Here is a 13,257-nt window from a genome sequence, read left to right on the forward strand (position 1 = left end):
CGGAGCCAATTACTCTATCCTCGATGGCTCAGTCTGGAGCCGAGGGTTCTGGGAGTCAACGCTCTCATGTTGACTCTGAGGGGGATATTCACCCGGGGTTCTCGTCGGAACTGACCCTCCCTCTCGGAGCCTTGGCTCAACTCAGCTCGGTTCCCACTTCTGCTTCGGAGCCATTCCCTCTTACTAGGAGTCGACCATCTGCCCCCTCGGAGTGGAGGTCTTTTTCAGAGCGGGGGGGGGAGGCTTTTGAAGCTATAGAGAAGGCTATCCTCTGCCAAAGCCATCCCCTTTGGAATCTGTGTCCCACCAGCAGCAGGCAGCAACCTTCACCCCCCCCCCACAGCGTAGAGAACCAGAGGCCCAAGTAGCCCCCATTGGAGGTGCCCCCTCTTCTGAGACCTCCTCAGATTATCCCACTGGAGAGCTCCCTCAGAAGAGGTTATGTAAGAGGAAACATGTTGACTCCCCTGAGTCTGTCACATCAGACACTGATTTAGAGGAATCAGAAGAGTCCCCTAGATCCCCCTCTGAGGATGTCTCCTTCTCTGCCTTCCTGGAAATCCTTAGCAGAGGGGTGATTGGAAGACCTCTAACCCTACTGAGGATGAATCAGTGTATCTTGAGGCCTTTGGCTCCCGACCTTCCACCTCTTGGGTGACACCGCCTTATGACCAAATTTTGAGGATCATATCGCGGAAAGCATGGACCTCTCCAGATTCAGTGGAAGCTGTCCCAAGGAGGCCAAACAAATTTATGACAGCACCTGAGGACAAGTCTTTCCTTAGTAAGGGAGTTCCAGTTGATGCTATGGTGGTAGCAGCGGCCACCAAGAGGGAATTATCTGAAACGTCTTCTAATATCCATCCTCCTAACAAGGAGTCCAGGACGATGGATAAGTACGGGAAGCATACTTTTTCTTCAGCGGCATTTACATTAAGATTGCTGAATTACCTGACTCATTTTACTTGTCTTCAGAGGGATCACCTGAAAGAATTAGGAGATACCCTCCAGGGTTCAGTAGCTCCGGGTTCAATGGACAAGGTTTCTGCACAGCTCTCCACCCTTATTTCCATAGCTAACTCCTCCATGAAGCTGATCTCATATGCTGCAGATGGAGCAAGCAGGACAGCTGCAGCAGGAATATCCATCAGGAGACATTCGTGGATGCGTCTTTGTAATTTTACAGAATCCTTAAAGTCTTCCTTCACTAACGTTCCCTTTGATGGTTCATCTCTTTATGGACCCCAAGTGAAAGAGACTTTGACTAGGTGTGAGCAGGAAGGAAAAACCTTATCTGCCGTTGGAGTCCATTTCTCTCTCCCATCCAGGCCCTATCCCAAGGGTAATACAGGAGAGAAAATGTGGTTCCACAAATCCCAAAAAGGTTTTCCTCAGGCACAAGGTCAACCCTCCCCCAGGGGCAGAGGGGGAGGATATAATGGAAGACGCCACCCTCGCAGCAGAGGAGGTCCCCAACATCAGGGAGACAGAGAAGCTTTCTCTGATCGGCCCTTCCATCGACCCTAAGGGGTTTCCCGACTGTCCGTCTCTGGAGGCAGTCGGGGGACGTATATCACTGTACCCAAGTGCCTGGCTAACTATCACTCAAGATCGTTGGGTACACACGATAATATCCAGAGGTTACCTGATTCCCTTTATTTCCGAACCCCCAACAAACTGGTCTCTTCCAGATGTACCACCCATCCAACTAGACCGTGCAATGTCAGAGGTCATCTCGTTACTGCAAAAAAGAGTCATCCAAGAAGTCTCCGCAGAGCAAGTAGGATCCGGAACTTACTCTTGATTCTTTTTAGTTCCAAAAAAGACAGGGACCGGAGATCAATTCTAGATCTCAGCAGGCTCAACAAGCAGGTAAGAAAATCAAAGTTCCGAATGGTCACTCTGCAGTCGATATTTCCCTTTATCAGAAAAGACAACTGGATGTGCGTACTATCACATCAAAATGGGCAGGCGCTCCAGGAGACACTTACGCTTCCAGCTGGGAGCTAGTCATTTTCAGTTCAGAACACTGCCCTTTGGCCTCACTACAGCCCCCAGAGTGTTTACCAAATGCATGGCAGTGGTAATGGCTCATCTGGGATGTCAAGGATTCCAGGTGTTTCTGTATCTAGATAATTGGCTTCTCACTGCTACCACCAAGCATCAACTCATAAGGACCAGGGACAAGACTCTATCTTTGTGCACCAGCCTAGGCATCACTGTCAACTTGCAAAAGTCAGTCTTATCTCCCTCGCAGAATATTGTATATCTAGGCTCAGAAATAGACACAACCACCATGTCATTATAGCTAACACAGGAAAGAGTGGATTCTCTACATAGTCAGGTCAGATCCCTACTAAACAAACAGAGTCCCAGGCCAGAATAGTCCTTCAAGTCCTAGGGACTATGGCTTCTGCCATCTTATTAGTTCCTCTTGCTTGCCTACATATGAGGATTCTCCAGTGGATACTATTTGCACAATGGTCGATGCAAGACCTTCCATTGTCTCATCGGATATTAATAACAAACACATGCAAAAGGGATCTGACATGGTGGTTACACATGAAACAACTTATCCTAGTTGTCCACTTGTTCCTCCCCAAGAAAAAGCAGATGTTCTTCATCTCACATTGCTGCAGTCCTAACACTTGGGTAGTCCGCTGTCCCAGTCGGCCCGAATACCAAAGTATAAGGCTGACGTCGGTCAAGGCGCATTTGTCTGACATCAGGACGTCAGGGTACAAATGCGCATGACCGACGTCATATCCTCAGTCTTTTTTTGCCGCATGGTCCGATGCAGAAGCAGTATTGCGAGTGCAGGTTGGCGTTCTGAAATTTTCTGAAGTCGGAGTTTCAGACCGAATCAAAGTTGGCTAAGTACCCCGTTGGGGAATATTTTGGTTTTTTCTTGCCTCAGTATTTAACCGGATGTCAGAAAAAGTGAATAACTGTATTTCTTGTGGGAAACAGATACCTCATAGAGATTACCATACCTTGTGTATACCTTGATTAGGGCCTGAGCACGACGTTGTTGGCTGTCGCTCTTGTGCTAGATTTAACAAACGCACTATTAAGAGAAGATTAGATTGTGCCAGGTTAGTTTTTGGGAAGCGTTGTAATTACAACATGCCGTCGGATGAAAAGCGCAAGGACAAAGCAGCGAAGCCTAGGGTGGAAGAACCGCCTGTCCCGGACGCCGGTTCTTTAGAGGGCTCGTGGAGCCGGTGGTTCTACCAGAAGTTCCTTTGGATTCTCAGGGAGAGACTTTACTGTTACAAGATGTGTCCTCTCAGGAGGTAGGCCAGGCTGAAGGGGCTTCTCAGGTAGCTGTTCTCCCTCCCTTCCTAAGGTGGTTAGGCCCTCCCTTCTGTTTCCAAGGCTTCTTCTAGAGGCAGGCCAGGGTTAACTTCAGTGGGGTCTCCCTAGTTCTTCAGGGTCTCTGCCTAAGAAACATATGCTTAAAATGGCAGAAGATTTGATTACTAAGAATAGAGGTTCTATACCCGCCCCTGATAAGAGGCCTAGGGTGGAACCTGAGCTTGAGAGTTTTGAGCAGTGTTCGGAGGCTTCTGAGTCTTCGGCTGAAGACTTGCAGGAGTATCCTCCTTATTCTGATTCTGATGTAGATGACTCTACACCTTCTTCTCCTCCTGAGGATTTTTCTTTTCAGAGACTCTTCATTCCATGAGGGAGCATTTTAAATGGGAAGGTCAAGATTTCTCTGATTCCAGGAAAAGGCTTAGGAATTTTGTTTCTACCCCAGCATAGGCCTTTAGCTATACCTCCTGTTCTGGATGTGGTAGAGGATGTTTTTGCAGAGGCTTCCCTGAACCCTGATTCTTTGCCTCCTGCCCCAGTTAAACCGGATAGGTATTATAGGGTGCCTGAAGCTCATAAGTATCTTTTAAGAGTCCTAGGGCAGACCCAGAAACTGTTTCTCAGGGCCCTAAAGGTGTTAAGGCTTCTGTTGTTAAAAATCCTGTTCCTTCTGATAAAGAGGCAAGGGCTTTGGATAGATGGGGAAAGAAGGTGTATACTTCTTCCACTTTAGCCATGAGGGCTTTGAATTGCCAGTTTCACATGTTGAAATACCAAAATTATCTCCTTTCACAATTGAAGTCTAAGGTAGATGCTCTGGCGGAAGGTATTGAGTGTAAAGAGTTGCAGGATTTAGTTCATGTTTCTGAACAGGTGGGTAAGCATTCCTTGCAATGTGGTTTTGATGCTGTACAGGCCTCTTCGAGGGTGGCAGCCACTGGTTCTGTTCTTCGCAGGCACGCCTGGCTGAGGGATCAGAATTTAGCTGAACATGTAAAGACAAGGATTTTAGATGCTCCTTTACAATCTGATGTGTTATTTGGTGCGCCTGTGGAAGCAGTTTTAAAGAAAATGGAGGACAAGGCTAAGTCTATGCAGACTGTTAAAGACTTCTTGCAGGTTCAGCCTCCAAAGTTTAGTAGAAATTGGCCTACTAAGGGGTGGACTTATCCTTCTTATGATTCTCAGTCTAGGGGTAGATCTAGACGTGGTAGGGGCAGAGCTCAAGGTTCTTTTAGGCCTAGAACAGGCAGTTCGCCTGCCCAGTCTTCTGGTGAGGGCAGGGGTCAGTCCTTTCGTAAGCAGACCCAATGACTTGCCTTTTCAGCTGCCAGAGCCTTCTCGTCTGGCAGCACCTTTGGGAGGAAGGCTGGCACTTTTCAAAGAAAATTGGAGTGTTATTACCCAAGACAGATGGGTATTGGATATCGTTCACCACGGTTACAGGTTTTATTTCCATACCTTGCCTCCTTTCAAAGGCATGCCAGACATTCCTCCTATACAAAGAAAAGAGGCTCACAAACAAATTTCTCTGTTACTCCAGATAGGGGCCATTCAGCCGGTTCCTGTGCCAGAAAGGGGCCTAGGATTTTATTCTCGCCTGTTCCTAATACCAAAAAAGGGGAACACGTGGAGACCAATTTTGGATTTGTCTATCCTCAACACTTATCTGGACATTCCCAAGTTCAAAATGTTGACGTTACAACAGCTTTTACCTCTGCTGGGCAAAGATCACTGGATGGTAACTTTAGATCTCAAGGAGGCTTACCTTCATGTGCCTATCAGACTCAGTTGCAGGAAGTATCTGCGTTTCGAGCTGGAAATTCCCATTATCAGTTCTCTGCATTGCCCTTTGGCTTATCTACTGCGCCCAGAGTATTCACAAAAGTTCTGGCTCCAGTTGTAGCTTTCTTCAGGCTAAAAGGAATACAAATCTATCCTTACTTGGACGACTGTCTGATTCTGGCTCAAGAAAAGGACGAGCTTCTTCAGCATCTGGAATATGTGATAGCAGTGCTAAGATGCCTGGGGTATTCTGTGAACGAAATAAAGTCCAGTCTAGTACCCTCTCAAGACATGTGCTTTCTGGGTGTGAGACTGAATACAGCAGCCCAGATGGCCTTTTTAACCCCGGACAAACAAAAGAATCTTTCCCTTTACTTCCATCAACTATCTCTTCAGTCCGGGCTGACTGCAAGGACAGTCCTTCAAGCCTTAGGGTTCATGGCATCTTGTATTCTGGTGCTTCCCAATGCCAAACTGCATATGAGGAAGCTGCAATGGTATCTAAAACATGTATGGACACAGCACTGCCAGGATTTGGACACTGTCATTCAAATAATACCTTGCATTCAAAAGGAATTTTTGTGGTGGGCTCAGGAATGTCACCTAAACAAGGGACTCTCTGTGACCCGGCCAGAAGTCAGATTCTAACGACAGATGCCTCAGACATAGCTTGGGGAGCTCATCTGAATGGAAAGTGGATACAAGACAAGTGGCCTGCCAGACTACAGCATCTACATATCAACATGAAGGAGATGTTAGCAGTCCAGTTTGCATTAATGGCTTTCAAGGAGTTACTTCTTCCAGGGCAGGTGTTGATTCTAACAGACAACACAACTGTCATGTGGTACATCAACAAGCAAGGGGAACACATTCTTATCCTCTATGCAGGCAAGCAATGATTTTGTGGGAGACTGCGCTCAGCTTGCAGCTAAATCTTCAGGCAAGGTTTCTGCCAGGAGCACAGAACTCCTTAGCAGATGTGTTAAGCAGGCAAATCATGGATCCCCACGAGTGGAAACTGGATCTTCATGTATTTGAAAATTGACAGTGTCATGGGGAACTCCAGACATAGATCTGTTCGCTTCTCCACTAAACCACCAGCTGCCAAAGTTTTGCACGAAAAAGGTTTCATTATACAGCTTGGAAAGTGGATGCTCTTTCGTTCAGTTGGGAAAATCTTCATGTGTATGCCTTTCCACCTCTGCCTCTCCTCCCAAAGGTACTCCTAAAGGTCAGACAAGACAAGCCAAGGATGATTTTGATAGCTCCAGATTGGCCTCGGCAACACTGGTACCCATTACTGAGGAGTCTGGTAAGGAAGCCTCCATGGCCTTTACCTTTAATTCCACACCTTTTGTCTCAGAGGGGCGGTCATCTACTCAATGTCAAGCTTCACTCTCTTCATCTAACAGCCTGGCATATTCTGTTTTGAACCACAGCAGGTCTCAACTTCCTCAACAAGTTTTGAATGTGATTATGGAAGCAAGAAGACCTAGTACACGTAAAGTGTATGCAGAAAAATGGAAGAGATTTTTATTTTGGAGTGCAGCAAAGGATTTGGATGTTTCTGAGCCTAATTTGAGTGTGGCTCTTCAATATCTTACTGAGTTATTGGACAAAGGTTTGTCTTTCTCTTCCATTAAGATTCATGCTGCAGCAATTTCAGCTCACTATGATTGTGACCCACCATTGTTTTCTCATCCTTTGTTCAAGCAATTTCTTAGAGGGGCAAAGAATATCAGACCCCCACGTAGAGCTCCTACTCCTGCTTGGGACCTCAATTTTGTGTTGGAGAAACTTACTCTACAACCTTTGAGCCTCGGCTACTGCTGACTGTAAATACTTTTCCTGGAAGACTGCATTTTTTTGGGCCATTACTACTGCAAGAAGGGTTGCTGAATTGCAGACCCTTATGGCGGTTGAGCCTTTTTGATTTTTCATAAGGATAGGGTATCATACTAATCCTTCATTTATGCCTAAGGTGGTTTCTAGTGTGGCTTTAAACCAAACTATTCATTTGCCTACTTTTTATGCAGATCCCCAAAATAAGGGGGAAAAGATTTTGCACACTTTAGATGTACACAGGCAGTTGCGTTATTATTTAAGCAGGACTAGGGATTTTAGGCAGTCTCAGCAGTTTGTTTCTTTTGCTTTGAGTTCTCAGGGCAAGCCTGTGTCAAAACAAACTATATCTAAGTGGATTGGGTTTTGCATTGCATTCTGTTATTCCCATCATGGCAAGGAGATTCCAGCTGCGATTAGACCTCATTCCACTAGGGCTACTGCCACTTCAACAGCATTTCTAAGGGGGGTGGCAACTAAGGATATTTTGGAGGCAGCTACTTGGAGTTCAGTGCATACTTTCTCCAAGCATTACCACCTTCCTCTCTATTCTAAATCCAGGGCTGGTTTTGCCACTGCTGTGTTGCAGGGCATTTTGGCAGCTCCTGCTTCATTATAGTTTAGCCATCCTCCCTTACCTCTGCTTTGGGATTCTACCCAAGTGTTAGGACTGCAGCAATGTGAGATGAAGAACATAGTACAGTTTTGTACCTACCATAAATGTAGATGTTCGAAGATCCACATTGCTGCAGTCCACCTCCCTCCTTCCCTCTGTGTTTAGGGGTGGTTGTGTGGGTGGGGTTCTATTTTTGTAAATTTGTATATGTTGTACATATATTAGGTACAGGAGTGTTTGGTGTTTTTTGGTTTTGGCCTTATCTTTTAGGGTCTTCTGACATCTGGGGCAAGAAAAGACTGAGGATATGACGTCGGTCGTGCATTTGTACCCTGACGTCCTGATGTCAGACAAATGCGCCTTGACCGACGTCAGCCTTATACTTTGGTATTCGGGCCGACTGGGACAGCGGACTACCCAAGTGTTAGGACTGCAGCAATGTGGATCTTCGAACATCTACATTTATGGTAGGTACAAAACTGTACTTTTGACCACAGACGCTTCCCAGATAGGGGGGGGGGGCATTATCTGGGAATGGCAGTCCAGGGTACTTGGCAGAACCATGAGAACCACTTACACATCAGTGTTGTGGAGATGAGAGCGGTGCTATATGTGTTGCAAGCACTTCACAGCTCCCTTCCCACCGGGACGATTGAGATTCAGTCAGACAACATGTCTGATTGTGGTACATAAACAAGCAGGGGGGGAACCAAATCTTAGCCACTTTGCAGAGAAGCCTTAAGAGTTTGGAGATGGGCGATGGATACTCAACGCTTCCTGATAGCAACGCATATCCCAGGGAAATCCAACGTAATAGCGGACAAACTCAGACGAGCAATTCTGGTGCCTCACGAGTGGTCCCTGAATCCAATGGTTGTGAAAGAGATCTTTCACAAATGGAGCCAGCCTTGCTGCAATCTTTTTGCCTCTCACCTGAACACCAAATGCAGCAGCTACTTTGCCCTCATTCCCCATCCATATTTTTCACAAGGATAGAGTCTATCTCAGGACAAACCTTCCTTTCTTCCTAAAGTATGCTCAGAGCACAATCTGAATATTACCATTGAGCTACCTGTGTTTTTTCCAAACCACTCTAATAAATCCAAGTATAGACTATACCAGCTAGATGTCCACAGAATACTCAGGTTTTATATGCACAGGACTAAAGAATTCAGGAAATCTAATCAACTTTCTGTTTCCTTTTCTGACAAAAGGAAAGGCTTGCCTGTTTCTAAAATGACTCTTTCGAAATGGCTTTCGGATTGCATATCCTTTGCTTATCAACAAGCTGGTAGACAATTACCTGTCAAAGCTAAAGGTCACTCTACTAGGGCTATAGCTACTTCATGTGCCTTTAGATCTAGACTCCCAACTGATACTATTCGTGCAGCAGCTACTTGGGCAAGACCACATACTTTTGTCACTCGTTACAAATTGGATTTGGCCTCCCAGGACAGGTCATCCTTTGGGTCCACTGTGCTGAAGAGTCTCTTAGATTGAGCCACCCAGGATAAAGGTGCTAGGGACGCTGTCCCATCCAGCAAGAATTACGGCAAGATAGGACTACATAGCATAAAGAAGTTATGTATTTACCATAACGTTCCATGTTTGTAGTCCATCTAGCCTATACTCTTGTGTCCCTCCCTCCAACCCCCTTCCTGTATCTGGGGAATCTGGTGGACCCCTTTTTGGTGCTGCTTGACATTGTTCTTTATGGTCCACCTGGAATGGATTATATTTCTAATCCTTTTCTGTATTTATATAGCTCCTTTCATATTCTTACCTGATAGGTATTTATTGCTTTCTTGCAAACTAGATCTGGGAAATTGCCATGAGGCACCATGGGATAGGGGCTAGCCTCGAGCCAGTAAAAGCTCTCGAGCTTTAGTATCGGCCGAGTCAGAACCTAATATCGGCTCTGAACCCATCCAGCAAGAATATAGGCGAGATGGACTACAAACATGGAATGTTATGGTAAGTACATAACTTATTTTTTCACTTTAAAATCATTCCCCACTTCCACACTCAAAACATTTTACTCAAATTAAAATTCTGACACTAATATTAGATAACCTCCCAGCAGAATACCTTAAAATCACTGCAGATGCAGTGGTCTACCCAATATCCATATTAACTAACAGATCAATTCCAGATAAATGGAGAACAATCTTACCTCCTATCTTTACTTAAAGGAAGAAACTCTGTAGAGCTATCAAACTACAGGATAATTATTAATGTGAATTTGTTCTATCTCGCCATTCATTCTTGCTGATGGTTTGGAGCTGATCCCTCGGCTCCGGATCGGCCTACTACAAAGCTTGAGGTCTTCAAATAGCTCGAGGCCAAGTCCCTGTCCCATGATGCACTTAGAGTTACCCCAGATCTAGTTTGCCGCTGCAACAAATGGGAGGTTCTCACTAGCTCGGGCCAGTAAAACCTTTATATTACAAATATTTTACTATATTTCTATTAATATTCTTAGTATTTAAATAGTAGTTTTAGGTACTTTTATAAGCTCTTTTAGCTTATTAGTATAGTTCCCTTTCCCTAGTGTGTTTTCTAATATCTTGTTGGCCATTTTTCAAGGCCTAATTAAAGTGTTTTATATTGTAGAGTGTGCTTTCTTAGTGACCCTTTGTCACAATTTATAGACAATTTAGATAAGGTTTATTTAGAGTGTGCTTAGTTTAGAATTTAGATAAGGTTAGTTTGTGTGTAAGATTGCAGCTATCTTTTTTGGTATAGTCTGCTTAGCATTGATATTATGTGCTTTTAGACAGAGTTTTTCTGTCAGAGTTAATATTTATCTGTTTAGATAATTGTGTGTGTGTGTGTGTCTTCAGCCTATTTTTTTTTTCCAAGGGCTGTTTGACTGTTGGTTACTGTTCAATTTTTTCTTAGTCTTTGCTTGACAGTAATCTGTTTCATTTTGGGATTGATACAATATGGCTGACCAAGATAAGCATCCCAAGTCAGGCTTTAAAATGTGCCCCAAAAGTGGCCAAAAATGTCTGTAACTGACTGACAGCCATGTCATGGGTGTACTGTTTAGGAGCTTTGCATTTACAGGATAGCTACTCCATATGCCATTCTTTCTCCTCCAGAGTTCTACAGGAGAGAAAGAGGAAGTTGATAGACAAAGGCTTGATGAAACCCTCTTTCCAAGAAGCTTTGAGTGACCAAGATGGATCCAGTAAGTTGTCAAAGTCTTCTAAGACTTCTGAGACAAAAAAAATCAAAGAAATCTTCAACTTCGGCTCCACAAACATCAGAGCCGACAGTCTTATCTTTTCGAGCCAGTCCCTAGTCCTGGAACTGGTATCTGAAATTCCTAAGTTTCCCTTATTACAATTGGTACCACCTTTGGTCCATTCATCTTGGTCCTCTATTAGCCTTTCTGATCTGGATGTGGATAGTGTGGTACAGAAGCTGTTACAGGCACTGACCTTTGCAAAAATGTTATTGGCTCCATCCCAACTGGCTTCGGATCTGAAGACACTGATACCAGCTACAAACTTTTCTCCTCTGAGCCATACTGGTCCTACGGAGCCGGAGGAGTCGGACTTGTTGATTGTGGAGCCTTTGGAGCCAATGCCTGCTACAGTGTCTTCGGCTTCATTCACTCTGATATCCTTGACACCGATCGAGGACTCTAGGAGCCGACACTCTCTGGTCGGGTCTGGGGAGGATAGTCAGACCGACTTGTCAGTTCCGACTCTGCCTCTCGGGGCTTCGGCTCAGATGAGCTCGGCTCCTACCTCAGGCTTGGAGCCCACTGTCTGGGTGCTGGGGGTATCTATGGTTTCCTCGGATTTGTCGGTCCCTTTGCATCGGAGCAGGGGCACCTTCGATGCCATGAGGAGAGTTATGTCTCTTAAGACTTCTTCAACCTCAGGTCCTGCTTCTTCCTCCCCTAAAGCGCCTGTGTCTGCTTTTGCCTCACAGATCCTGACCAAGCATAGAGACCCAGAGCCTCAGGAAGCCCCAGTGGGTGGCCCATGCTCTTCCAAGACCTCACCAGAAGCTCCCACTGATAAGGTTCCCAGGAAGAGAGTCTGTAAGAGGAAACATCTACACTCCCCTCAGGAGTCCTTAACATCTGATACTGACTTGGATGAATCAGAAGGGTCCCCACGGTCTCCCTCTGAGAATATCTCTTTTGCAGAGATACTTGAAATCCTTAGGCTGAGAGGTGACTGACAGTCCACAAACTCTACTGAAGGCATGTCGGTTCTCCTGAAGGCTTTCGGGTCTCAGCCCTCCACCTCTTGGGTGTCTCTGCTCTTCAATGAGCTTATTCAGCTGGTCTCACGAAGGGAGTGGGAGTCTCCGGACACTATGAAGCCTTTCCCTAGTAGGCCTAATAAGTTCATATCTGCCCTCCAGGATAAATCCTTCTTGACCAAAGGTGTGCCAGTTGATGTCATGGTGGTGGCGGCAGCCACCAAAAAGGAAATGTCAGAAACTTCCTCTTCTATCCATCCTCCTAACAGAGACTCCAGGATCATGAATAGATATGGGATGTGCATGTTTAGTTCAATGACTTTTGCACTCCGTTCGCTTAACTACATAACCCATTTCACGAGACTACAAAGAGATCTCCTTAAAGAGTTGGGAGATACTTTTCAGGGTACAGTAGCTGCAGGAGCTACAGATAAAGTTGCCTCCCAGCTTGCTACCCTCAGTTCCATCATTAACTCATCCATACGTCTCATTTCATATGCAGCTGATGGAACGAGCAGGGCAGCGGGTACAGGAGTTGCTCTTAGGAGGCACTACTGGATGCGCTTGTGTTCCTTTGCGGAGCCATTCAACTTATCCTTTGTGAATACCCCTTTTGATGGCTCGTCCCTTTTCGGGCCCAAAGTTAAGGAAATTTTGACTAGGTGTGAGCAGGAAGGAAAGACTCTGTCTGCCATTGGAGTCTGTTTTTACACCCCTACCAGACCCTATCCCAAGGGTCAAAGGGGAGGGAAAATATGATTCCGAAAAGCCCAAGGAGCCTTTCAGGACACATGTGGTGAACCCCCCTCCAGGGGCAGAGGAGGAGGCAATAATGGAAGATGCCGCCTTTGCGGCAGATGGGGTCTGCAAAACCAGGGAGACAGAGATCACTTCTTTGGGAAGCCCTACCAGGGCTCCTGAAAGGAGGCCCGACTGTCCTGCTCTGGAGGCAGTCGGGGGTCACTTATTTTTGTATCCAGATGCCTGACTCAAAATAACAAATGACAACTGGGTACAAAGTATCATTTCCAGAGGATACTTAATTCCATTCGCCACACCCCCTCCACCGACAAGAAAAATCACGGATGTTCCACCCAGTTACAGGGAACAAGCAACAGTTGAGGTCCAAACATTTACGACCTCCAACGAAGAACACAACAATGTAAATGGACCCAGATGCAGAGACCAGTCCAACGGAACCACCAAAACTCGGACAGCAGGAAAATATGTTTTTATTAGAACAACTTGGTTAAAACTCCAACGAAAAAGAAACTCCAAACAAGACTCACACAGTTTTTTATTTACTATTATTGACCAAACAGAAGTTGTTACCAGTGGAGGTAATTGGAAAGTTCATTTGGCAATGTTGGACAGTAGATGGCAGATTTTATGTGATGCCACTACTAGCCCTGGGTTAAATGATTTTATAAGTATCAAACCCTTCTTACAGTTGGATTGATACATATTTTGCA

The sequence above is a fragment of the Protopterus annectens genome, chromosome 8.part0 (assembly GCF_019279795.1).
Source record: "Protopterus annectens isolate FY-2018-M chromosome 8.part0, PAN1.0, whole genome shotgun sequence".
NCBI lineage: Eukaryota > Metazoa > Chordata > Ceratodontiformes > Protopteridae > Protopterus > Protopterus annectens.